We start from the raw sequence: 26,674 nt of genomic DNA on the forward strand, positions 1-26,674 counted from the left end.
TCTCTCAACATCGAAATAACACGGTGCAAAGTGAGGGCGTTGTGGTCGGGGATGGCGGATGGGCGTATACGTTTGCCTTCGATGTCGGCGACCGGGGTTCAATTCCCAGCGTTTCCAAATTTAACCCTGACCAAACCATTTTCCTAACCTTAACCAAGTTGTTTTAGTTGCCTAACCATAACCATAACCCAAGTTGTTTTCATTTCACGTATTTTTGTGAGATCACATTGGAAACACTCCTGTGGGTCGTTTTCATTTCACGTATTTTTGGGAGATTACGTTGGAAACGCTCCTGTGGGTCGTTTTAGAGGGTAGGAACAAACGACCTATGTGGTCGTATGGGTTGGAGGACTTGTTGGTTTTTGCCTTACTTATTGTCAAAAAACACACATCAGAAAATATAATTTGAGACTTTATTACTAATTTGGTAGGGTGTTATGGTAAATTCGGCATGTATATAATCCTTCAAATAGCTCGTATTTTAACAGACTGGACCATTTATGACCCGGGGAAGTGGTGTTACACAAAATAGTGACTCCTTACCTTCAATATGTGCCAAAAAACCACAAACATGAATCATGGTAATGTCAGAATCCTAATCACGGCAAGCGTCCATTGAACAAAAACAAATAAAATAAAATAAAATTAACTTGGTAAAACATGATGTAACAGTCCAACCTGCCCACCATGCTGATGATGGTCTGAGGGAAGAGTGTTGTTGCAATGACAACGCTGAACGATAGAGGCCAGCAGTGGACCAGAAATTACACATAGACTAGGGATGGAGATTCCACTCCAAAAGAGTAAATTCTCGATTCCATCACGTCGATTCTGAGAATCGATTCTACTAAAAAACTGAATCAGAGTCGACTCCAAACTCTGGAATCGTAGATACTGTTTCATTTAAATGAATTTGTAATTAATTCATCTATTAATCTATCTATACTAATCTGTGTTCAACTGCCTTGGTCTGATCCATTTCACAACAAGTGGGGAGGGGGAGGGAGAAATTCAAGGCTCACTGTTGAATGCTAACTAGCATTGATTTTCATTTGGAATCAGAATCGATTTAGAATCAATTCCATCAATTCCATTACAAGGAGTCGGAGTCGGAATCAACTCCAAAAAATGTGGAATCGTCCATTACTAACTTACTGTTGTTGCAATTCCTACTGGTCACCAAAAGAGGTCATAGATTACATACTTCCTCCTTAATGACACTCCCCCTCCCCCCAACTTCCATGCAGTCCAGTATGTCTGCAATTCCAATCACATAATCGCTACACTTGGAGTGGAAACACACACCTGCTGCACTTAAAAGCTGCGTTCGGAAACGTTCACTCGTTCACTCACTCACTATTCTCTAAGCAGCGTTTGTCATATATATGAGGACTATAGGCTATATGAGACTATATCGGCAATGACCGAACAGTTTCGGACACTACATTAAACATCATTGCTTCAAATATGCGCCGGATATTCATGTGACACATCTGCGTGTGCCCAGCATCTCATAAACAAACCAAGCATCATGAGAGCAGGTTGAAATGTACTCAGGTATCAATTTTGCGTTTTGAACATTACATTACAAATAAATTGTTGAAATTCTAATCATGTGCAAGTGTGGTTTTGTCAGCTAAGGTGGTGTTTCCTAAAGGTAGCAAGCTGTTTTGGTTTGGCAAACAATAAGCTTGTGAGCTAACGTTAGCTAGCTCACAAGCTAGCACAACTCTTCTTCTTTGGCGAGACACGATCACATTGCATTGTGGCATACGGGAGAAATTGTAGGGTACATCGTCTGTTCACTACAATTTGCAGTGCATTGTGGGTATTTTATAGTGAACTATACAGTGAATCAAATTAACCGTTGAGAATTTGGACACTAGTACAAAATGGCGGACACACTATGTAGTGCACTATTTCTATAATAGGGAACGGTTTCGAACAGAGCTCACTATGAAACTATTGGGGTGGGACTTAACATGGGGAGGGATCATTCAAAAGTGTTAACTAATGAGGTATCAGGGAGAGAGATAAAGGCAGTTTTATTTGATGGGAGGCACGGATTGGAAGGGGCAAATTAAAAATCTATGATGGTTTCATTGGTTGGAATTTTTATGTACGGCTCCTGGTACACGATGAAGTCACCACTAAAGTTTTTCTGTTTTTCCAGGAAGTAAAAGTAATGACATTTTGATATAAAAATACAATAAAATACATTTTGTCATTTTTTTTTGGCATAAATTGTCATTGCCATATGGTATGACAGAATGAGCTAAAAGGGTGGTCATTTTTTCATTTGAGTGTGACTTTAAAGAGCCTGTCTCCATCTCTTTCACCTCAGAAACTCACATACACAAACCATCACACACAGAGTCACACAGAGAGATGGAGGATGTGCTGCATGGGGTCATTTCCCAATAGACACTTTGTTCTATCAAATCAGGTTTAATTGGCAAGTGAAAGTAATTAATGCACCTTGTTGCACCCATTTGGATTGCTCTTTAAAAACACAAACCCTGATGGGGATCGCAATATACTGCTGCCATTGACCCACAACACATGTATACGTACTGAGTGTGCACACATACACACACACACATGCACGCACACACAAATCGAAGCCCTTACATAGTGGAGGTAAATGTTAGCCGAGTCTACTGGGTGACTGCTTTAAGTGTGCAGCTAATTAAAGAACTAAAAATAGCCCAGGTGATGAATGGGGTGTCAGAAAGATTAAGGGAAGTGTGTGCGCGCGCGTGCGTGTGTACACATGGGTACACACATGGAGGAAAGGTACAAGCCTCAATGCGGTATACAGTCAGAGGGAAAATGCTTTGGTGGTCAGACGATAAGGGTGTGTATGTGTGTGAGTGGATACTGTTACAGATGTGTGTGGTACTCAACAGTGTGAACACCATCATTTCATCTAACGAGGAATTTAATGAAACAATAGTTTTAATCTGATGGAGCTAATTGTACTGCATTACTTTAACTCCAGACCCGGCCAATCCTTGTAATGGTGTGTGTGTATTTCTGCTTGAGAGAGATATAGTGATTGTATGTTTATGTGTTATTGATTCACAATACCTCATCATTAAGCCATTGACATGTACAGTGGTTTTCACCTAATTTAAGAATAGTGAACAGCTTGACGTTTGTATGTCCATATTACATACAGCGAGCTTGCTAGGACAGCTCAGCCAAAAACGGCAACAACATTGATCATAACATTTCTCCAAACAGCTTGTGCAGCATAACACAAGTGTTCTGAAGCCAAAACGATTGCACTGTGGGTCCGAAGGTCCAATATTTACCTGTATCTCCTGGATTTTTCACACTTGTTCTGCACCTCACCAACCGTCACTACAGTAGCAAGCAGATGCTGCCTTCAAATGCTGTCGGGAATATTGAAATTACAGGCAGATTGCACTTGAACGACCCAATAAAGTGGTAAATACAAATGGGAAAATCAAATTATACTTAAAGATACCCAAGATACCAAGATGTGACATTCTCACTTTTTGTTTAACTTTTAGCATACACAACCTGTAGCCAGTAAACGTATGAAATAATCAGTTATCTGATGCGAATATTGTCCTCTTTGTTCTGCCGTTGCAGCAGTTTATTTTCAGGTAATTTTGTTTTTATTCAGTGATGTTGACCTCCAGTTACTTGAAATGTCATCACTTGTTCTTGTTTTGTATTCTCTCAAGTCAGGCAATATGCCAAATGTGCCTTAGTTAGCTGTTTTTGTCCTTTTCTCCTTCACGACTTGTACACACTTGTATGGCTGACCGCTTTGCACCTGAGCTGTTGTTGCTCCTACACGTTTACACTTCACAATAACAGCTCTAGCAGGGCAGAAATATAACAAAGAAAGTGAAATTAAATAGTTTTACCTGATTAATAAAGGTGAAAGTTGTTAAGTTTCTTAAACACATTTTTTTCCCAACATCTTACTAACAAAAGGGAGATTGGAAATAGGTCTGTAATAAAGTAAGAGGCATCCAGGCAACTCTTTTTTTTTAACAGAGGCTTAATAACACACACACACAGTTTTCAAAGCATTTGGGAAAAACCCCAGACAAAAGACAGCTGTTAATTTGCAATAGCTTATTCACCAAACAGCTAAAAACATTTTAAAAAAAGCTTATGAGCAGAGGGTCAAAGCAGCAAATGGACAACTTAAGCTGATGTATAGTTTCCTCAAGTGTTGTGTACTCAATACAGACATGGAAGCACCGATGGTTTGTCTGATACTCACAATCCTATCACTGAAAAGGGGACAAATTCATTACATTTAGCGGTAGAAAGAAGCTTGGGGGCAATTGATGCTGGGGGATTTATCAGTCTATCAACAGTAGTATAAAGTATACGTACATTGTTTGTATTTTCAATAATGATCTTGTAGTCAAGACATCTGCACACCTTCAAAGTCTTCTTGGCAGGTGCAAAAGGCTAAGAGCAGAACTAAATGGAACAGAAAGACTCCGTGCACACTGCCTTGCAATACATAGCACTTTAATGCTGAGCTTTTGGCCTCAGGCCATCATCAGAACAACATGAGCGGTACACCAAACACACAGGACAAAAGAACCACTACACAGGTGGATACGATGGGTTCATTAGTCCAATTAACCAGTGACAGCATAGGCTCGGATCTACAAACATGTCGGAAGCAAAAAACAGTCATTTTTGCATGGTCACGTGACACGGCATGCTGCAACAGTTGAATGACCTGAACCGCTATGGAGTGAGCCATTTGCTCAAACGAGTAGCAGCTGTGTCGGGAAAACTAGCATAGTTGAAAGAAAAAGGCTATGGTACAAGACTGTGTACATCTGGGTGTTAGAGGGTAAAGAAACTACTCATCCCAGAGATAATTGCACCATCAAAGTCCCCCAATTACAGAGCTTGTTCCGTCGTCTTGTCATGTGGGAGAGACAAAGTATATCTAGAGCTAGTCATACAAGATAGACCTAATGCTACAACCATGGACTGTAAAGGGTTACAACGTTAAGACAAGAAGAACATGGTCCAGTGTTTTGTACCTGGCTGCAACTATTGGTCAGGAGTGCACAACTGCACTTATTTCTACCGCTTTCCATTGTCTCAGTCAATGAAGCAGCGGTGGATCAGACTCATTAGGTAAGTTTAATCAACGACTTATCACAACAGGTATCAGAGAACTGCCGGCTATCTCGCTGGTGCAGTACACAGCTATAGCAACATGACGCTATAAGATTTACATTCAGCAATAAACATGAATACTAATTCTACAATTCTACCGCTATGTGCTTGACACACCTACCAAATCGGTGTTGCGAGTTTGTTGTGCTGTCACCATAGTAACTCCCTCTACGGATCATGGATACTGTAGTGTTTGGTGTCGTTTTAAACGCGGAAGCGACAGAAAAAACATGATTTGACAAGGTTGAAACATTTATAACCGAGGATCATTACAGCAACCTTTACTATCGTTTTCTGATCTCGGGGACTGAAGGGGTTCTCTGTTGTGTACTATGGCAGCTATCGCTAAAGTTATAAATCCCAATGAGTCTGGCCAGGCGCAGCGCAAAAGCAATTGGTGAAATTGGTACTGCCAGCGCAAGGTATTTACTAAAGTAGGGCATGCAAATGAGCGGAGGTGCAGATAATTACTTAGAATTGCGACTGCGCTAATATAAGGCCCAAGCAATACGCACAATAGCCCATTAGCGGCAACGTAATGATGGGCAAAAGAAGCGCACATGTCTCTCCAGTGGAGCTGGAAGTGTTGGCGGCAGAGAAAATCCCAAAGAGCGGCAGAGAAAATCCCAAAGAGCTGCAGAGAAGAGATGTTTTACCAGCGCGCAAAAAGTCACTCTGGAACAACATAACAAATAAAGTGAATACAGTTGGGCACCAGAAGCACTATTTAGCGGAGGTAAAAAGTGCTGGTATGATATGAGGAAGTGAGCCAAAATGCTTCCCACAAATAAAGCCAAAGAGGAGCCTTAACTCCCTTGGAAGAACAAGTGCAGGATAGCCTGTAGGGGTGCTTTTTGCTTACCAGAGATTTTCACCTCAACAGGTGCAATGTCATAAATGGCATTCCTATTTTTACAATTAAAGGACTGGGAGCTGCTCAGTGCAACCACAGTCTCCTGCTGTTGGCCACTGAGCAGCCCCATTGAAGCAGTTGGGGGTTCAGTGTCTTGCTCAAGGGCACCTCAACAGTAGTTATTGAGGGAGGGGAGAATGTTACTGAGGCCCAATCCCAATGTCCACCCAACGGACTAAGCACTACTAGAGGTTATCCTGCACTAGTTCAAGTGCATTTAGTTTCAATACAATATGTAAAAAAAGAAAACAAAAAAGAAACAGTAGGAGGCACCTTGAAAGCAAAAGGTACATTTAATAAAAATTAATGAGCACAAATAAGCACATAAGAAAGCAAAAGAACACAAAAGGCTATATTACATGCTGCTGATATTAGCAGCATGTAATATAACCTTCTTAAACCTTTAGGAAACTTAACTTCTCAAATGATCTATTTATTCTGTTTTAATGTTGCAATGTTTTCTCTTTTAACTGTATCTTGCATGTAGTTTGACCCTTTCATGCCTGTTTCTCTCTAAGTTCTTGTTAATTGTTTTTTGTGTGGTTATTTTTCCTTAATTATGTTTTTTTTTTGTATTGGGTCGCTGATATTTTCCACATACATGAATATTAATGTCACACACGTGAACTGTGGGTAATTCCCTCAGAGCTCATAAAGTCCACCAGAGAGCCCTCGCGCACTTACCGATTTCACAGTGGGACAGACCTGAACCCTTGCGGACTTGTCGGGAATGAGCGTCAAAGTCCGTGAGTCTGAGAGTGCGGACATTGGGATTGGGCCTGAGTCATTTTCCCCATCCAGTCTGGGGATTTGAACTGGTCACCTTCCTGTCACAGGCCCTCTTCTCTACCCTCTAGGCCAGTGATTCTCAACCTTTTTTATATCAAGGACCACTAATTTTGTGCACTTTAGGGCCATGGACCCCCATTTGATGAGATTTTTTCTCTCAGACCCAAATCTGAGAATATTTTTATTGTTAGATATGATTTTGTCCACAATTCACTGTCTGTATTGTCGATAGAGAGATAACAGTGAAATAGTCATTCTTCTGCATTCTCCAATTGTGTTAACTTAACTAATGAAATAATACTTGAAATAATGCTTAAGTTTAACATTTCATCAATTTGCTGGGGACCCCCTGGAACCCCCTCAAGGACCCCTGGTGGTCCCCGGACCCCACGTTGAGAACCACTGCTCTAGGTTACCGCCAATTTAGCCCCGCCCCCCTGTGCCAATATACTGGTGTTCTCCTAATGAGGACAATTGAAGAGTTTGGAAATGGGACATTTGTTAACTGCAGGCATGTGATCAGTGGAAAGTGAGGGAAGCCTGAAGAAGCATTACTCTTTAGTATTGTTGATTATGCATGTATCCATCTGTGCTCTTTTCATAGATACTGTTTCCTTGTCTTTGGAGCCCCAGTGGCTGTGATGAAATATGAATACAGATCTTTCTCCCAGCACATTCTCTTTTCTCCCTCTGTCTTCATCATTCCTAAACTCCACACACACACACACACACACACACACACACACACATGCACACACACACACACACACACACACACACACATTATCTCTCTCTCTTTCACAATAAAATGAACCACACAGACACCAACCCACTCACTCTTTCTCTTTATCCCCCCCTCTCTCTCTCTCACTCACACACACACACACACACACAAACACTTTCTTATCCCTCTCACACATATGCACAAATATACAAATTCTCTTTCTCGTACTCTCTCTCTCTCTCTCTCTCTCTCTCTCCCTCTCTCTCTCACACACACACTTACTCATCTCTCACATACATGCACAAATATACACTCTCTCTCTCTCTCTCTCTCTCTCTCTCAGACACACACACACAGACACCAACCCACCCACTGTCTCTCTTGCTCTTTTTTTGTCTCTCACACACACCAACTCTCTCTCTCTCTCTCTCTCTCTCTCGCTCTCTCTCTCACAAACACACACACACACACTGGGCTGTTGTGTTCCTGTCAGACAGGGCCTCGCCAATGAAATACAGCACACAAGAACATTGTTCTTAACCTTTCTAAATATTAGATCTCTCTCCATAATTCATGCTATTTCTCTGCCTCAACAACAATCGCTGGCAAAGCAATTTCTATTTCATAGCTTCATAGGGTTATTTTTACTCTTCATCCTGTGGGAATGTCACCAGAGCGGTAGAGAGGATGTTGCAGCGTATCTGAGTTACAGGCTGGCAAGGCTACTTTGAAAATCTAACTCCTTCCCCTGAAATCAGTACTAATTAAAGTCTTTGAAGCAGCACAGATAATTCAGAAAAACTGTAAAGCCAATACTATTGAAATTTTCTGAAACACCTTTTAGACCGTGGGACACAAACTCTCCATTAAAACCAATGCTAATGAAATTCTCTGACAAATCATTCCATTCCATTTTCATGACGCTAATCTGGGTCAGGGTCACAGTGGCAGTAGGGCAAGCAGAGCAGCCCAGACATCCTTTTTCCCCAGCAACTTCCTCGCAACTTCCTCATGGGAAATGTAGACCCAGCTCCTCCTCCCAGGAGTGTTGGGAGATGTCCATCGTCCAAGGTCTGCCCCAGGGTCTCCGCCCAGTCAGCCGTGCCAGGTACACTTCTAAAAGGGGGGCACCTGGGTGGCATCCTTACTAGGTGCCTAAACCTCAACTGGCTCCTCTCAATGTGGAAGAGTAGTGGCTTGATTCCGAGGTCCTCCAGGATCACTGAGTTCCTCATCCTGTCATCCTGAGGAGGAACCTCATTTCTGCGGCTTGTATCTATGATCTAATTTTTTCAGTCACTACCCAGAGCTTGTGACTAGGGTCAGAATGAAGATCAACCAGTAAATCAAGAGCTTTGTTTTGTGGCTCAGCTTTCTCTTTACCACCATGGTCCAATATATCTCCAATACAATTTCATAATCCCTTTTACCCTCACTGGTGAATAAGACCCCGAGATACCTGAACTCCTTCACTTGAAGCAGCTGCTCACTCCTCACCTGAATGGGACAGGCCACCTTTCTCCAAGAAAGAACCATGGAGATGCTGACCCTCATCCAAAACCACTCTAGTGCACATCAGAGATCACAGTCTGATGAAGCCAAAAGGACAACATCATCCACAAACAGCAGAGAAGCCACCCTAATGTCATTGAACCGGACACTCTCCAGACCTTGGCTGCACCTTCATATCCTGTCCATGAATACCACAACCAGGAGAGGGGACAAGGAGCATCTTTGTCGGAGTCTGATACCCAACTTTAACAAGCTTGACCCAAAGGAAAATTCCACCCTTGCATACTTTTACCCTCACTGGTGAAAAGTCATAGTTACTCGCCAAGTAACTATGACTTTCGTTCAAGGTCAAAATTAGAATATCCCACAGGGCTTGGTCTATCAAATAACAGTACCATTGATAATTTCTCCCCCACCAATATTCCTGTTATTATCAGGGCAAGACGTAAGATAGTGAAGCCGTGCATCAGATCCAGAGGCGTCAACTCTCAGAATCTTCTATCAATTGTCTGCACTTCACGATGGCCCTTATGAATATAAGAGCTCTATCAAACAAAACGTTCATTTTAAGTGATTTTTTTTATCTCTCAGAATGTGGACCTGTTGCTTTTAACTGAGACTTGACTTAAGCCTGGGGAGAGCTGTCAGTTTATGGAGCTGTGCCCCCCGAACTATATGTTTTTTAACTCCTGAGTGGCCGTGGAAGGGGTCTTGCCGTTGTTTTTAAAGATACTTTTAACTGTTCCTCTATCACCTTGGGTGAATTTTCAAGTTTTGCAGCTATGGCTCTTAAAGTTTTATGTGATATTCCTGTTTTATGTATTGTTATTTATCGCCCACCTAAACCAAACGGTTGCTTCATAACTGACTGACTGACTGATTTCCTGTCATCTATTGTACTTGATTATGATGGGCATTGAGACTGTTAAAACTCCACCTAGAGGTGGGGATCGGGAAAGAATCCTTCTTCAAAAGGAATGTTTTTGGATATATTTTCTTGATATACTGGAGCCAAGGGGACTCAATGAAGAGTTGTCTTTATCTTGTTTTTTGTGAGGTTTTTTTGTGATGCTTTTCTGTTATGTTAAAACATGTAGGTATGCCTAACCTAGATCATGTTTAGGCTATGCATGGATGAAGAAAATTAATTAATTAGGCTATTTTGCAATGTATAGGACTACATAAATATTTGCTTATTGTTGGAATAGCCTAGAGGTTGCTTCATGTCCTCTGAGTGTTGTTATGATTAGGCCTTATGTCCTCTGAGTGTTGTTAGTACATCTAAAAAATTATATAACTAATTTGTGATTTCTTTGGAAGTTGCTGTGTCAGCCTGATTACCAGTAATGGTCACCTGCGAGTGACCGATTCAGTTTGTTTACCTAAAAAGCGCACTGAAGAAGGGTGTCTTGCCCGAAACGTCTGCGTGGCAATAAATATAAATTAATTGGAGTGCTGTCCTGGAGTATTTCGTTACACATTTTTTGAGGATTCAGCACCCACATAAATAACTGAAAAATCCAACTGAGGGTTGAGCGCATTTTTTGGTAAATTGGCTTGATTATGATAAAATGTTAATTGCTGGAGATTTTAATATCCATGAAGATGATATTACCAACTCTTTCACGTCAAAATTTTTAAACATGGCAGAGTCTTTTCATTTTATTCAACATGTAACTGGCCCCACACACAAACATGGTCATACCTTGGATTTGGTTTTTACTTTAGGGCTCAGCATTAATAATCTGTGTCTGGAAGACTTTTTTGTTATGGATCACAAATGCATTGTCTTTGACACTATTTTCCAAGCTGTTGCTGTAAACCTGCTATCTCCTTGAAGGACTTAAAGGACACTGTACTGCACCTGCAATCCTCTTCTTGCCCTTATGATACCATTCTTGCCAACTTCCTAAAAAGGTCCTGGATTGTGTTGGTCCCTATTTACAGATTATTGTAAGTGAATCCCTCTCATCTGGTTGTGTTCCCGACCACCTTAACATGGTTTGCGTTCAACCACTCCTTAAAAAGCCTAGTCTTGACTCCATTCTCTGTACCAACTACAGACCCATCTCCAAGTTACCTTTTCTCTCAAAGATTTTGGAAAAAGTCATATCTAAGCAACTGCTAGCCTTTTTAGAAGCAAACAACATCTTTGAGAAGTTTCAGTCTGGGTTTCATCATAGGCATAGCACTGAGACTGCTCTTTTGAGGGTGCTGAATGGCATTCTATTGAATTCTGACTCTGGAGAGACATCCATCCTGGTTTTACTTGAACTTAGTGCAGCCTTTGATACTGTCGACCATAGCATTTTAATTACTGTAATAGGCTTAGGGAGTGGGTTGGTGTATCTGCAACTGCTCTTAGGGTTTAGGTATTTATCTGATAGGAAATTTTCAGTGTCTGTTGGAGATAAGACTTCATCCTTTGCTGCACTTACCTGTGGGGTGCCTCAAGGGTCTATTCTTGGCCCTATTTTATTTTCTCTTCATATGCTGCCCTTGGGCCACCTGATACACTATTTTAATATATGTTTTCATTTTTATGCTGATGACATAACATGTGACAGCTATATCTCTCTGTGTATGCAATGACTTCAGTGGATTGACAAACCTAACTGATTGTCTTGTTGCCATAAAGGACTGGATGTCTCAGAATTTTAAAAAATTGAATAATGAAAAAACAGAAGTCCTTGTTATTGGCCCCGAGGAACTTTCTAGGAAAGTGCAGGAGGGTCTTGGTCCTCTAGCCCTTAATGTCAAACCGTTCTCCAAGAAACTTGGTGTTATTTTTGATCCATATCTGAATTTTTCTCTGCACACCAAGACACTTGTTCAATCGTGATTTTTTCAATCAAGAAATATTGCAAAAATTAAAAGGTCTTGTCTTTTCAAGACACAGAAAAGGTTATTCATGCTTTTGTATCCTCACGACTTGACTATTGTAACTCCCTGTTTACGTGCCTCAGTCAAGGAGCTATGGCCTATCTCCAACTGGTCCAAAATGCAGCAGCTCCATTTAGCTGTGACTGGAGTACATGTGTGACAGGAGTAAAGTTAGCTTGATAATTGATATTCTTTGGATTTTTCTACCAACAGTAGACACTTTTCCACCAACAGTGAACAGCGCTTATTAAAAAAGAACACACAAATCATTTTGAACAAATCATTTTCGAGCTCTAAACATACCAACTCTGCAATGGTACATACTGGTACAAGTAAATTGAACCTCCCACTCTGAGTTTCCCATCAGAGTACGCCAGCAGCTCTCCCACTCTCTTTCAAGCCTGAGAGAAATGGCTTCTGTAAATTAAAGTAGCCTACAGGCTACAGTGTGCCACAGAACGACTGTCAATGATCACCATGTAAGCATTGCAAGCTTAATTCTGTGTAGGCTAAAACAGTCTATTGCAGTATACCTTCACAAACAAAGACATCGCACTTTGAAACCTGTTCTTTGAGAAAGTAGCACATTGCTGAATGGGCCGTTAATTTGTTTTTTTAGAGTTTCACATGCATAACCCGTATATTACTCAAACTCGACTCAACATCGCAGTGATACTGGACTCTCAATCTAAGGATAGCTCAATCTAAAGAAAACTCAAAAACCCCAAAAACTCAAAGGTTCATTTCATTTTCATTGATTGATTGATGATTGATTGATTGGCTTTATTGGGTATAAAAGTACAGGCAATAGTACATCCCAGAGGATAACACGTAAAAGCGTACTTAAACACTTGTTTCCAACGTGGTCCTCGATGGAGAACAAAAAAGAGCAAAAAAGAAAAAAACTACACAAAACATACAATATTACAATACAATTAGGTATTTAGTACAAATAGAAGAAATTTCACACTGCACCTAAACGAAACTACAAAGCGTGGGTGTGAATGAAGTGTCTGTAGGTGTGTGTGGAAGAGTGTGTGAGTGCGTGTGTGTATTATGGTGAGTGTAGGCATGCACAAGTTGTATGAATTGTATAAGTATATGAAAAAGTGTAAATTACAACAATAATCCTTAGTAATGCAAGTGGAAGTGTGTGTGTGTGTGTGTGTGTGTGTGTGTGTGTGTGTGTGTGTGCATGCATGTGTACCTCATCCTAGTCTAGAGCCAAATAAGGCAAACACATTTTTTTCCAGAGGTGGGCTCTGACTTGACTACTAAAAACATTTTTGGATGGCACTCTATTGATAGTCCGAGGCAGACTATTCCATAATAATACTCCTGTATAAAAAAGCAACTCCTAGCAGCAGTGCAATTCACTCTAGTCACCGTGCAAGAGCGTACACTGGCTTTAGTATTATACTCATGCTGGGAGTGTACCATCCTAACTTGGCTGCTCAGATAAGTTGGGGCAGTCCCGTTTATAACACTGAACATAAGGTTAAACTTGAGCTGTTCAATGCGCAGCTCTACTGGAAACATGTTGACTGCTCTGAATTCCTACAAAAGACATTAAATATGAGCCATAATTTTATACAGTAAAGTACAGAAAAAATACCTTCATGGTGAACACAGCGTTCAATATGAACGCAAATGAGTCCATTTGTTTTTGCTCTTCATACCACCTTATACCACTAATTAAAAAAACATGTTCTGTGCACATAAACCTTCACTCTAAATAAAATATGAAATAAAAATTTAATATTTTTGATACTTTGAGTGCAATTATTAAGATAAACATGATTGAATCTTTGACCTTTATGATGAGATGCCCAGGAAAACATCACTAATCCCCAACATAAATTTACTTACTATTTCATTACCCTTTCACTATTTTAGGCTACATTTTACCCATAACTGCATGAATGTTTTGAAGAAATGTGCAAAGACACTATAACAGTAGTGTGCAAACAAATGTATTCGAATAATATGATTGAGTTGTTAATTTCTGTAAAGTGGATGGGAAGATGACAGGAGTTCAGAAGTGCAATGAACGAGGATTTGTTGACGATAATAAAAGTATTTAAAAACACCAGCCATATAATTTAAGGACAAACCGTGCATAAAGGCTAATGGCTAAAATAAACGTACCTATGGAGAAATGTCGCCGGTTACCAGTCTCGCTTTGCCAGATTTTTCTCCCACTGAAGGTTACATGTGCCACAATGACAAGTGAAGAGGTAGGTAGCAAGTTTACTAGTTTAACAAGTTTAATCGCTCGCTTCATGGATTCCGCCATTACCAGAATTTTGTTCAGGAATGGGAGGGGGAGAGCGTTGCTTTCAAACAGCGAGGGAGGAGACAAGCTAGTTTAAAAAAAATGAAAAGCTACTGAATGGGTCGGGAGGAACTACGATTCGGGCCGAATTTGACAACAAGCTTTAGAAAAGAGGTACAAACAGCCACACAGCTGCTGCTGTGTGGCTGTTTGTTTATATCATTACATCACACGGAAATCTCCACGTAGCACACGTTAGTTTCAGGATTGGTTATAGGGTCTGAAATCGCTTATTGCAGGTTTAAGATTAAAACACCAAATAAAATCACCAAATTACTTCTTTGACATTATCGTTTTATGTGCCACTATATCACACTTGGGTCAGATGACTCATCCAGCACACTGATTATTAATTCCAGTGTACAGATTATTAATTTGTGAATACACCTCAATATTTTCCTATGTGACCCATGGGGGGCTCTATACTTTTTTGTTTTTGTAGACACACATTTCAGTGAAAAAAAAAAGGGAGTTTGGCTTTCATCACTGCCCTTTGTGTATGACTGAATTGTTCACGCCACCTGACTTGAGGGCAGCAAAACACAGAAGTTCATATTGAACGCTGCGTTCACCATGAAGGTATTTTTTCTGTACTTTTAACACAATTCATTTGTCTACTTGCACATGTAAATGCTTTGGCTTTTTTGCTGTATTTTACACACTGTCTGTGGTTTTTGCATAACATGAATATGAATATTGAATATTTTTGACGGACTACGTCAAAAATAGAAGTCTTGCATCTGCTTCTGCAATTGTGTGTGTGTGTTTATTTGTGTTTGTGTTTGTCTCTTTGTCTTTGTATATATGCAATTTGCAGGGAGCCTGATGCAGGCAAGATTTCTTATAAGTCAGTTTATTTGCACAGCAATTGCCATTTCTTGTTTGCATAATGTGAGCAATATTGATATACAGTATTTCCAATTTAATTAAAGGAAGGAGAGAGAGAAATGCAGAGAGAGATTGAGACAAAGGGAGAGAGCAAGAGAGAGGGAGAAATCTTGTTTAATCTGGAGTAAATTGCCTCACTTAATATCCTATGAATTTTAGAGAAAAAGCAATCCAAAGGTCACTGAAAGTAATCAGATAATAATAATAATGATAATAACGTTTAATTGTACAGCACAGAGTTACAAAGTGCTTCACATAAAACTGAAAAAGAAAAACAGCAAAAATAAAATCAGTAGACAGAATAAAGCACATGATAAAACAAAGCTTGATATGAATTAAATATACGTGCAATGAGAAATAAAATGGGGGAATAAAACACAATTAAGAAAAACAAATGAAAGGCCTGTTTTAAGAGGCGATTTAAAACAAGATATTGATTTAGCAAGCCTGAGCTCCAGGTCGTTCCAGAGCCAAGGGGCCCTGACAGCAGGTTCATGGACCTCACTGGTTCGTAGGGGAATAGTAACTCTAAAATCTAATCAGGAGCCAGGCCCTGAAGTGCCTTAAAGGTAATCAGTAAAATCTCAAAATCAATCCTAAAACAGACAGGCAACCAGTGTAGGGATATAAAAATAGGAGTAATATGTTCCCATCTCTTTATTTTAGTTACATGTCTAGCAGCAGAATTCTGAACGATTTGGAGCCTATTTAGTGTTTTTTTGATTAAGACTCATTAGAAGACCATTGCAGTAGTCACGGCGCGAGGAAATAAAAGCGTGTATGATGATTTCGGTGTCCTTAAAGAATAAGGCCGGTGTTTTTTCATGCATTGCTTACCGTCAACAAATCCTATGAAAATAACAAAATCAACAATGCTCTACTCCCGTTACTTTCTGACTTCCCACGTACCGTTTTTAGCCGTCAAACCGGAAGTAATTGGCTCCAATTGTAAGCTAAAAACCTTGAAATACAGCGCACAAATTTTAAATTTTAAAAATTGCTAACTGTTACCACGAAAAGTCAGACTGTTGTAGTTATTACCAAATCAAATTCAAATGGGAACAAATTATTCATCACGCCGGGGATTATTTTCGGTGCTACGGAACTACTTTCCTGAGATCGCAAAGTGTTTGCAGCCGGATTATTAAGTTGTTTGAGGAAAAAGTCGGCTGGCCCGGTGCATCATGATGATGAAATATGTTGCCCAGAGCAACAGCATGGCTCTTTGACGTGTTTTTAATCGTTTTGTTAATACAATGGAGTTCTATGGCTGCTGGGACATGGCTTCATTGGGCACCGGCTACATGGACGAGATTTGCCGGCAAAACAAAATCATTGCTGATTTTGTTATTTTCATAGGATTTGTTGATGGTAAGCAATGCATTAAAAAACACCGGCCTTATCCTTTAACACTCAAAATTTATCTAATTCTAGAAATCTTCCTAAAATGATAAAAACAAGAAACAAGTCTGAACAAGCTTATGAACGTGGCTCTGAAACTTAAGGCTCGGATCAAACAAGACGCCTAATTTTTTTGCAGTGAACTTAACGTTGATAGACAAAGGACTGGATTTGAGAATGCAAATGATCTGGGCCAGTTATGAGAATTTATGTTTTGTCAGAGTTTAATTGAAGGAAATTATTTGACATCCAATACTTAATATCCGCTAGACAGTTGACTAAACAGGACAGGTTTGTATGGTTGTTGGGCTTCACTGGAAGATATAATTGTGTATCGTCTGCATAGCAATGAAAAGAAATGTCATGCCTATGTATAATGTGGACAAGGGGAAGCTTATAAGGAAAATAGAATTGGCCCCAGAATTGAACCCTGGGGCACTCCATAAGTTATAGGGAAGTTATAGGGGAGGTATGGTCACCAATTGACACAAAGAACGTACGATTTGTCAAGTAAGATGAAAATCACTTCAAGGCAGCCTCAGATACGCCAACCCACTGCTGTAATGTATTAATAGGTATGTTATGATCAGTGGTGTCATAAGCAGCACTTAAGTCCAACAAAACAGTACTGTGATGCTGTCGAAAACCCGACTGGAATTTTTCAAATATGTGGTTGTCTCTCACAGCTGCCAAAAGTTGCAATGAGATTGTCTTTTCCAGGATCTTAGGCCAATTTGATTGGCCAAGGCCAGGTTTTTTGAGAATGGGTTGAACACAAGCGGTCTTGAAATAATCGGGGACATAGCCAGAGGATAGGGAGCTATAGACATCAAATAGACAGCAAATAAGGGACAACTACGTCCAAAATATCTGTGAGAAGTTTGGACGGCATAACATCAACAGGGCTAGAGGTGGGTTTTAAGTGTGACACAGTAACCATTAAACCGTTAAAATAGATTGGCATAAACTGGCTTAAAGTGGTACGGTTAGGGCAAGATACATCACTGAAAGGCATAGGAGCAGAGATCATTGACTTTTTCCATCTACCGTCCCTTGCAGTTTGAGAGCTTTTATTTTACACCTTAATTTTGCGGGTTAATTTGATGCCCACTCACTGGGTTCAGAGGTAGGCTATCAAACACAATGCCAAGTCCAGTTTATAGAGTTCTGAATGTGTATTGAAATGTTGAATGAATGCAGGTGGTTACAACACAGGCAAACAATATGATGGTGATGACTGAAGTTGGGACATGATTGGCGTGCTTGGTGATTGATGACGTGTGGTTTCGATAGTGAATGTCTCGTATAACAAACAAACTGAATGAATGATGACGTGGCGTATGAATTTGGCCGAGCGCCAGGATACTATGCATCAGCCGTATAGGATTTAGCAGATATTGATCTGGCCATATTTCCTAGTGCAAATTAAGGTAATAACTCAACTTACATTGGCAAGAATGCAAAAAGACAATCAATTGTTAAACTGAAGATCCAGATTCAGACGCCACAACCTCTTCATTCACAGCGACCTCCTGGGTGTGTGTTACGCGCCCCCCGTGCATCCAAGCTGCTTATAAGGATTGTACAATTGGGAAGAACAATCAGAAAGGGAGGAGAGAGTGTGATGGCCGCGGAAAAAGGAGACTTACAGGGAATTCTTCACACAAATATTACAATTATTTCCTATCAGACATTGTTTGGACAAAATACACTTGGACAGCGTGTTAAGTATCCGTCTTTTAGAATTATTATTAATTATTATCACTCACACCCACACTAAAACAAGCAATTTCAATATAACTTTCTATTATATATAGTTATGTATAGATATTATTTGTGCACAGCTAATTCTCCTCTGTGCACATTTCATCTTAAACATTTTAATTAGCATTTGCTACATTTAGATCAGCCTTATTCCACCACCAGACATACTGTTCCTTATTTACACACGTCTGCTTGACAGTCTACCCCTGAACTGTATGACCAGCTCATTATTGTCTCATGCAATTATATACTGTCTATACTGTCTCTTCTGAGAAGAGATGATAGATGTAAATGCAATATAGAAAAACATCTTCGTCTTTCAACACACTCCGCTAGCCCTCACCCTCTAATATTACCTGCCCCCTGAAGTGTGTCAGGCTTAGTTTCTGTATTTTGATACAAGTCATTGCAAATTGGCAAAATTACATCTTAACAACATCCTGAAACAAAAAATATATATCTGCTGTTTGAGACCAGTCTACCTCTGTGATCTTAATAGTTTCTCAGTGGTACCCAAATAAATGAAAGCTTCCTTGGTGTGGTAATTCAGTAGGTGCGGGCATAGTCGTCGTTGTGGAGAGTCAATTAGATTGCGTTTATTTCTGTATCATGATGGAGCCAGAAAGAAAGAGGAGCTGCTGTTCCCCAGTGTGGGAACACTTTGAATTTATCCTAACAAGGTTGTTGTATTACACAAATGCCTTTGCCTAAATAACACTTTCACGTGATTTCTGTTTGAAACAGACATATAAATGCCCAACCAAATCAATCTATTTGTACAGCACATTCCATAGGCCTGTAATAGCATAATATATTTCACAATGTATCACTGAATTACCTCTGCCCAAAGGCCCAATGGCAGTCTGTCCTGCACTTTCTCCCTATTCTTTCACTTTATCAGGAAGTTGTCTTTATTTATCCCTTTTAATTCTTCTGTCCTTGCATTTACTGTCAAAAAATATTCACTCTCACACTCAATACTTTATTATCAAGTTTGACACATTGAAAAACACAACATACATGTTCACATAAGTGGAATCAAACCCGGGTCTACCATGTGGAAGGGCAAAAGCTTGCTCTCTTCGCTATACATACTATCAGCATAGCAATGTGTTCATAAACCCAATAAACTGTCAGTAGTTGTATGGTTCACTGCGCTACACTCTTTTCACCAGTAGGGGGCGATATGTCTCATCTCATATGAAGCTCCGAGTACTGAATCCATTTTCGACAGTGTGTCGGAAAACCGTAATACTTCAGAAAGCTTAATTTCGCCATCACTACTTTGAACGTTGAATGGTAGATTTTTAGCAGCACCTAAGCTTCAGGTGAAACTGCTCACCTTTTATAGCCCCAAACCCCACCCATCTGACACAGTCCAAATCTGATACTAGGGTTAAGGGAACCAAGCATATTTTAAGGACACTATTTAACATTGCAGGAGTTTTATATTTTAACCATGTTGATACATTTGAACAAAGCAACCATATTCTTGTTCCACTTTAACAAGATTTTAGATGATTTTAATTTGGTTTGACCCAATTATGGGTGTGGCCGCTGGCGCCACCCCCAATCCAACCACTCCAAACACACTCATCTGTTTGGCACAACCTATTCATTCAGCTGAATTGGCTAAGGTAAAGAGTGACATAGTGCGCATTGTCTCACATTGTCAGGCATGTATTTAAGTGGGGTGACTTTTAATACTTTTAATAAAGACTATCTTAGTAAAGCAGCTAGTTATATAGGGCAAGTAATGAAGTAACTAGTTACTTTCAAAAGTAACTTTCCCCAACACATGTAGTACTGAAAATTGTCAGTCCACCAAAGTAAAATATTGTTCAAACAATTTTACCCTTTGGTAGAACATTTACTGTTTTTTCATACTGGTCATTACCAGCTTTCACCTACTGCAGGTATCAGAACAGAAACAGGACGGACAAACCCCGTCTTTATTGGTCACATGCAACCATCTACAACACATGCACGCGGCGGCTGGCACACACACATGCATTTGTAAGGGCGCCGTGAAATTTATTCTCCGCATTTTCCCCATCTTGGCCCGTCCTTCCTCTGCGGGGCAGGCCAGGAGCAGTGGGCAGCTTTATACAGCGCCCGGGGACCGACTTCTTAGTGTTCATCGCTGGTCAGGCGACGAGCTTCTTGCATGTTTTTAGTAGGGGTTCTTATCAATGTTATATGGAGGAAACCGCAAGTGAACACAGGGAGAACATGCAAACTCCACACAGAAAGGCCCTTTTCACAAGACAACCCACCTGGGCACTAGGCACTGAAGGCATGGGGAGAACATGCCCCCAGTGCCAACAGCGACCCAGGCAGGAATCGAACCCAGGACCTTCTTGCTGTGAGGCAACAGCGCTACCACTGCGCCACAGTATCCACAGTGATGTCACTTTTTCATGTCATTCAGTGTCAAACCCAGTATGAAGATAATTTCTAACATATATTTTACCTATGGGGATCTGTGAATGAGTCAGAAAACACATTGTTGGTGACAGTGAATGCTCCTGGCACCATATTCTGGAAGTTGACTGCTCTTGAACTACTACACAGGTATTTCTGCCACAAAGTGAAAACATGGTGCGCCTTGGTGGCTCAGTTGGCTCAGTTGGCTCAAGCGCAAACCATGTAACTGCACCATCCTGGGTTCATATCCAGTGTAGGACCTTTTATTCAAATATGTCCTTTGTCTCTCCATTGTACCCTGTCCACTAAAGCAGAAAAAAAGTACAGTCACGAGCTGTGAGGTATCACTTTAACAGCTGTTACCTCTGTTCAGAAGTCTATTTCTTGGGTGTCCTGGTGGCTCAGTTGGCAAAGGTGTGAACCACACAAGCGCAATGTCCTTGGGTCGAATCTTGCCTTGGGCCTATGTCACGTCATCCCCCTCTCGCTCTTTCCTGTCTATCTCTACTGTTAAATATCAAACTAAAGGCTGGGGCATCAGTACCCTAACGATAAGACAAGCAGGCCTATTTCTGGAAGGTTGCCAGACCAGCTGGGAAAATCTGGGCAGGAGAAATGAACAGGAAATATTCCCCCTTTAACATTTACAATGGAGGTACCCTTGAGCAGGATAGTTAATTCCCAATAGCTCCAGTGGAGCTGCTGGCCAACAGTGGAAAACTGTGGCTGCAGGGTCGTAACCGGGTCATGATACTCAAAGCCTTGGAGGATTTGAGGTTTTAAATATATTTTTTCTTTTGGTTCTGGCTTCACATGAATCAGAGGACTCATTGGGAGAAATGGGAAATAAAATTGGACAAGCAAAACTTAAAAAAGACCTTTTTCTGTTTTCTTTCTTCTGTTTTTTCTTCATTGTTTCTCTTCAACCCTTCTCTTGCTTGGTCCAAAGCTGATCTTAGCTTGGATACGCCAATCCATTGTCAATCCATGTACATTATCCTATCCCCTTCCCAAGCATAATGGAGCAGATAGAGTTGCATTGAGTTGTTTTTGGAGCTGTATTTGATGGCTGAACATATTGTCTGTAAAAATGATTTTGATTTTGAGTGCTGCAGTGCTGGTACTGTCAGGGTTGACCTTAAACTCCATACTGTTTCAATTGTGGTGCTGTCTGAGTATTTTAAAAAGAATATAGACAACTGTATATATTTTACATGTTTGGTATGTCACAAAGTCCAACAATAACTATTGTATGCTAACATGGACAATATGTACAATTGTGGGTGTGTTCACAATTGTTTCATATATCACATACATGTTGTATCATGTATATTTGTAAAACCTATAAGCAAAGGTCTCACACTGTTTTGTGATGTTATGGTTTTAAATGTGTCAAACTGAGCTGTAACATTTGGGTAAGGAATGTGATTCAGTTGTAAATATTGATATTTGCTGATAATTAACAAATTAACAAATTTAAAAGAGTAAACTAGATGCTAGAGGCATTGCTGCCCTCTTGAGGTTGAAAGAATCACTACCACACGCTGCAAGAAATTCTCCATATATGCATCTTGAAAATGTTTTAAAATCTAAAAAAATGATCTTATAAAAAGTTGTGAAATGAGCACAAACTCTGAAACACAGATTTAAGTGCTGTGGACACAAATTATTTGAAAATTACGTTCCTCCACCACAAATTGGATTCTGTGACAACAGCACGAAATGGGCACTTGCAAGGTTGGCTTACGGTTAAGTTTAGGCAACTAAAATAACAGGTTAAGGTTAGGACTGGGAACACAGAATTTTAACACTTTACATGCCACCAACACATAATTTGGTGATAAATTGTGTTCATTTCACATATTTCTGTGAGATCAGGTTGTTTAAATAAAATAAATAAGTACAATAAAATAAATAAATAAATAAATAAATTAAAAAAAATACAGAGGACATGACCTTAGTGTCCTCAATACAGTATTGTGTTGTTGTACTGGGCAGCTCCCAGTAGCCAACAGTAGAAGACTGTGGTTGTACTGAGCAGCTCCCAGAAACCAACAGTACAATTCTGTAGTTGTATTGGGCAGCAGGTATGGGTATGTGTATGTGTGTAACCCTCCCACCTCCTGCTACACTCTCATAAAATGTTGGTGTAAATAAAAATGTGTTCTCAGTAAACTATCCTGCTTGGGATAGTCCCGGTAAGGGTTAAAAAATTGAGAGTGTGATTTCTTGGAAATGGTATAACATAATAGTAACTCCTACAACCCGTATAGCTTTAAAGTGTCCCTCATTCCCATGTTGTCTTATTGTCATAACCCTTTAATGTTCTACTGTGATTGCTTTAGATTGTTTCTGTTCTGCAAGGAGCTGGACAGATTTGATGAGATTCATGGAAAATATCCCCATGTAGTCCGCAGCCTCTCAGTAGAAATGGACAGGACTTAACATAGATCAGAGACAGACTTTTACTGTATTAGCTTCTCAAAGGTCTCATTTCTAGCTTCACTTTCCCTCACCTCATGGCCCCTCTTTCCTCAGAGCAAGATGGCTCACCAAGAGGCAAAACAAAAATACTGAGCAAAACAAAGCTCAGAATTACAGTATGGTTGACACCATGGGCATTCCATGGGCTGTTTTTTGTTCTCTCTGGACTGGCTGTGTGCAAACCCAAATCCCAGTGGGACCAACACTGAGAACAACACTGAACAACCCTGATAAGAGGATTTCATGAAAGATCAAACTCCAAAATAATGACTGGCCTTGCCGTAACCTTCCAACTTCCTCCTTTGCTTTTAAAACCATTAACATACCTTTGTAACAGCTATCCGACCAACCTCTGACTCTGTACTGCTCTATAATGAAGCATCTTTCCCACAACAACAATCCACCTTGTGAAGCAGGACAGCTAATTTTGGCGCGTCACCCTGCAGGCAGATTTAGTGTTCATTTTAGTTCAATTTAGTTTTCAAGCCTATTGTCTGTTTTGGTCAGAATCAGGGGACGAGTTGTTGAATCGAAGCCCCATGCCATGTAATTTTAATGCACCATAATGCTATATGCATAAGGTTTTATCTAGACACACTTTTGAATACCTCAATGTCTATTGTTTCCTATTTGTGTTATGACATTGTGACATATTTGTATTATAATTGTTAATGTTAATGTATACTGTAAATTGTCAGTTAACAATATAAATACATATTGTTAATTTGTACTATCTTTGTTAATGTGGAGTGTGTTGCATATGTATTTATTTCATTGTAGTAATTGTAACCTGCCAAGGGACTGCAGATGAAAATGAACTTGAACTAAATCTGGTACAATACATCAAATGGCAACATTTCTGTTTAATATTGCACATGTTCCCTTACAAATAAATAAAATATAGCCGGAAGCAGCCTGAAAACACAGACAGACAAACAAAACACTATGGAAGGTATTCAAAGAGACAAGCTTTGTGATGATTGCACACTCAGTAGATTAGTTATGGGAAATTATGTGTTGGACCGTGACTTCTGTCAAGTTCATTATTTCATTGCCACCACGTTTGAAGTGATTCACAATAGCCAAACTTTCTATTGGAAACTATGCCCCTTCTTTTTGACAAAGCTGGATTTGAACCCACAATCTTCCACATGAGAGGCTGCTGCTTTACCTACTGAGCCAAACTCCTGCTACAGGTTTACTGAGGATAGTGCTTTGTAGTGCTCTCCATTAAAAAATAAATCAATACTAAATCACATGGGCCTGAAAACTGCTGCTGCACTGCTCTCTATGGGTTGAAACTTCTGGCCACACCCCAATCAGTGATGCCAAATTTACAGATGATGTCAAACAGCTTTGAATTTGGTGGTGCACTATGTGATTTAGTGTTGATCTACTTTTCATGAACCTTCAAATAATCACAGCACATTGACCACTTCCACAGTTGGTAGAGTTTTAGCTCTCTAGGACATACAGGTGATTTTTTATGAATTTCTGAAGTTTTTACTTTAATATCTGTGTTAAGATTTGGTTATTATGCAATAAGCTATGACCACTTTCATCAATCATGACCAAATTGCATTATCCTACGTGTACGAAATTTCATAAAAAACTATGTAGTCAATTATGAGACGTAAACTTTTTGCATTTGTAGCACCGGCTAGTGGTAGAGCTCAAACTGTTTTGGGGGCTTGCTCAAACAACACTCCTCAATATGGGTTTCAAATTTTGGCTTGATTAGGTGAAGGGTCAATGAGTTATGGCCAATTTAGTGTTAAGGCATGTTTCGTTAAACGTTTATTGGTCAATAAAAGCCAAATCATTTGGCCTATCAATAACCTTTATACAACTTTGAAAGAGGATGGTCCCAAAATTGTCGATTGTCTTTTTGTGTGAATTGGATGAATGGCCTAGGAGGACTTGCGAAAAAAGTGTTTCTTAAGGAATTCAAAATGACGGACAATCCAACATGGTGGAAATTGAAAGTGATACATGGGTTGGACTCAGCATCTTCCAAAGAATCTATGGACACAAGAATTTCTCTCTACAACACACAAATTATTGGCCAAAATGTAAAGTTGCTTGTTATAGCGCCACCATCTGGCCAATGTGCATGGGCTGCCTTGCCTGAGTAGTGGGGGGCCGTAGGAGCCCACCTGCCAAATATGGTTGACGCATTTGTTGGTTCCAGCACTACATGCTTGGACCCCTAATAAATAATACATTGAAAAACAATACTGCAGCTGAGCATTTAGGAGAAATGGCCTGACAAAGCTCCACCCTCTCTGTGAGTCAGCTCAGACAATTCAGGAAACTGACATCTTCCACTCCTCACTGAGAAGAGACACACACACACACCGAGAGACAGATGATAAGATTCACCTTCAGACCAAACCCACGACTTCCACTGAGGGAGGACAGCTACAGGAGGGAATACTGCTGACTCACACACTGAACAGGAGATTTCGAAGAAACACGACTCTAACTTTCAAGGAGCTTTCTAGACGAGGGAGTGGTACCACGACTGACTGACTTCTGGTTTCAGCGGTGTGCCTGGTGTGTTTTTAGCTTCACTCAGAGAGAAAATGGCTTTCAGATCAGCGGAGGATCTCTCCTGTCCCATCTGCCATGAAGTCTTTACAAATCCTGTCCTCCTGTCATGCAGCCACAGCTTCTGTAAAGCCTGTCTGCAGAGCTGGTGGACAGAGAAACAAATATGAGTGTCCACTTTGTAAAGGAATGTCTTTACACAGTGAACCACCTTGTAACTTGGCATTGAAGAACCTGTGTGAGTCTTTCTTACTGGAGAGAGATCAGAGAACTTCAGCAGGATCTGAGCTTATCTGCAGTCTGCACACTGAGAAACTCAAGCTCTTCTGTCTGGACCATCAGCAGCCAGTGTGTCTTGTCTGTCTGCATTCAAAAACACACACCAACCACAGAATCAGACCCAATGACGAAGCTGCGCTGGATTACAAGGAAGAACTTCAAGAATCACTGAAGCCCTTAAAAGAGAAGCTGAAGATCTTTAATAAAGTTAAAGGAAACTGTGATCAAACAGCAAAACATATTAAGGTCCAGGCCAGACACACAGAGTGGCAAATTAAGCAGGAGTTTAAGAAGTTTCACCGGTTTCTACAAGAGGAAGAGGAGGCCAGGATCGCTGCACTGAGGAAGGAAGAGGTGCAGAAGAGTCAGACGATGAAGGAGAAGATTGAGGGTCTGAGCAGAGAGATAGCAGCTCTTTCAGACACAGTCAGAGGAGCTGAGAGCTGAAGACGTGTCATTCCTGCAGAACTACAAGGCTACAGTGGAAAGAGTCCAGCGCCCCCTGCTGGAGGATCCACAGCTGGTCTCAGGA

At 40.3% G+C, this 26,674-nt stretch overlaps 1 protein-coding gene across 1 annotated transcript in view; it reads right to left on the reverse strand.

Annotated features, from left to right (window-relative positions):
* LOC139924043 (desmocollin 2-like protein) overlaps positions 1-26,674 on the reverse strand; it is a 374,665-nt gene that overhangs the window by 222,889 nt on the left and 125,102 nt on the right. The window contains exon 17 of the transcript XR_013505113.1: positions 6,941-7,302. The gene's annotated coding sequence lies outside the window, so the exon portion shown is untranslated. The remainder of the gene's footprint in view (positions 1-6,940; positions 7,303-26,674) is intronic.

Source organism: Centroberyx gerrardi, chromosome 9, assembly GCF_048128805.1.
Source record: "Centroberyx gerrardi isolate f3 chromosome 9, fCenGer3.hap1.cur.20231027, whole genome shotgun sequence".
Taxonomy (NCBI): Eukaryota; Metazoa; Chordata; class Actinopteri; order Beryciformes; family Berycidae; genus Centroberyx; species Centroberyx gerrardi.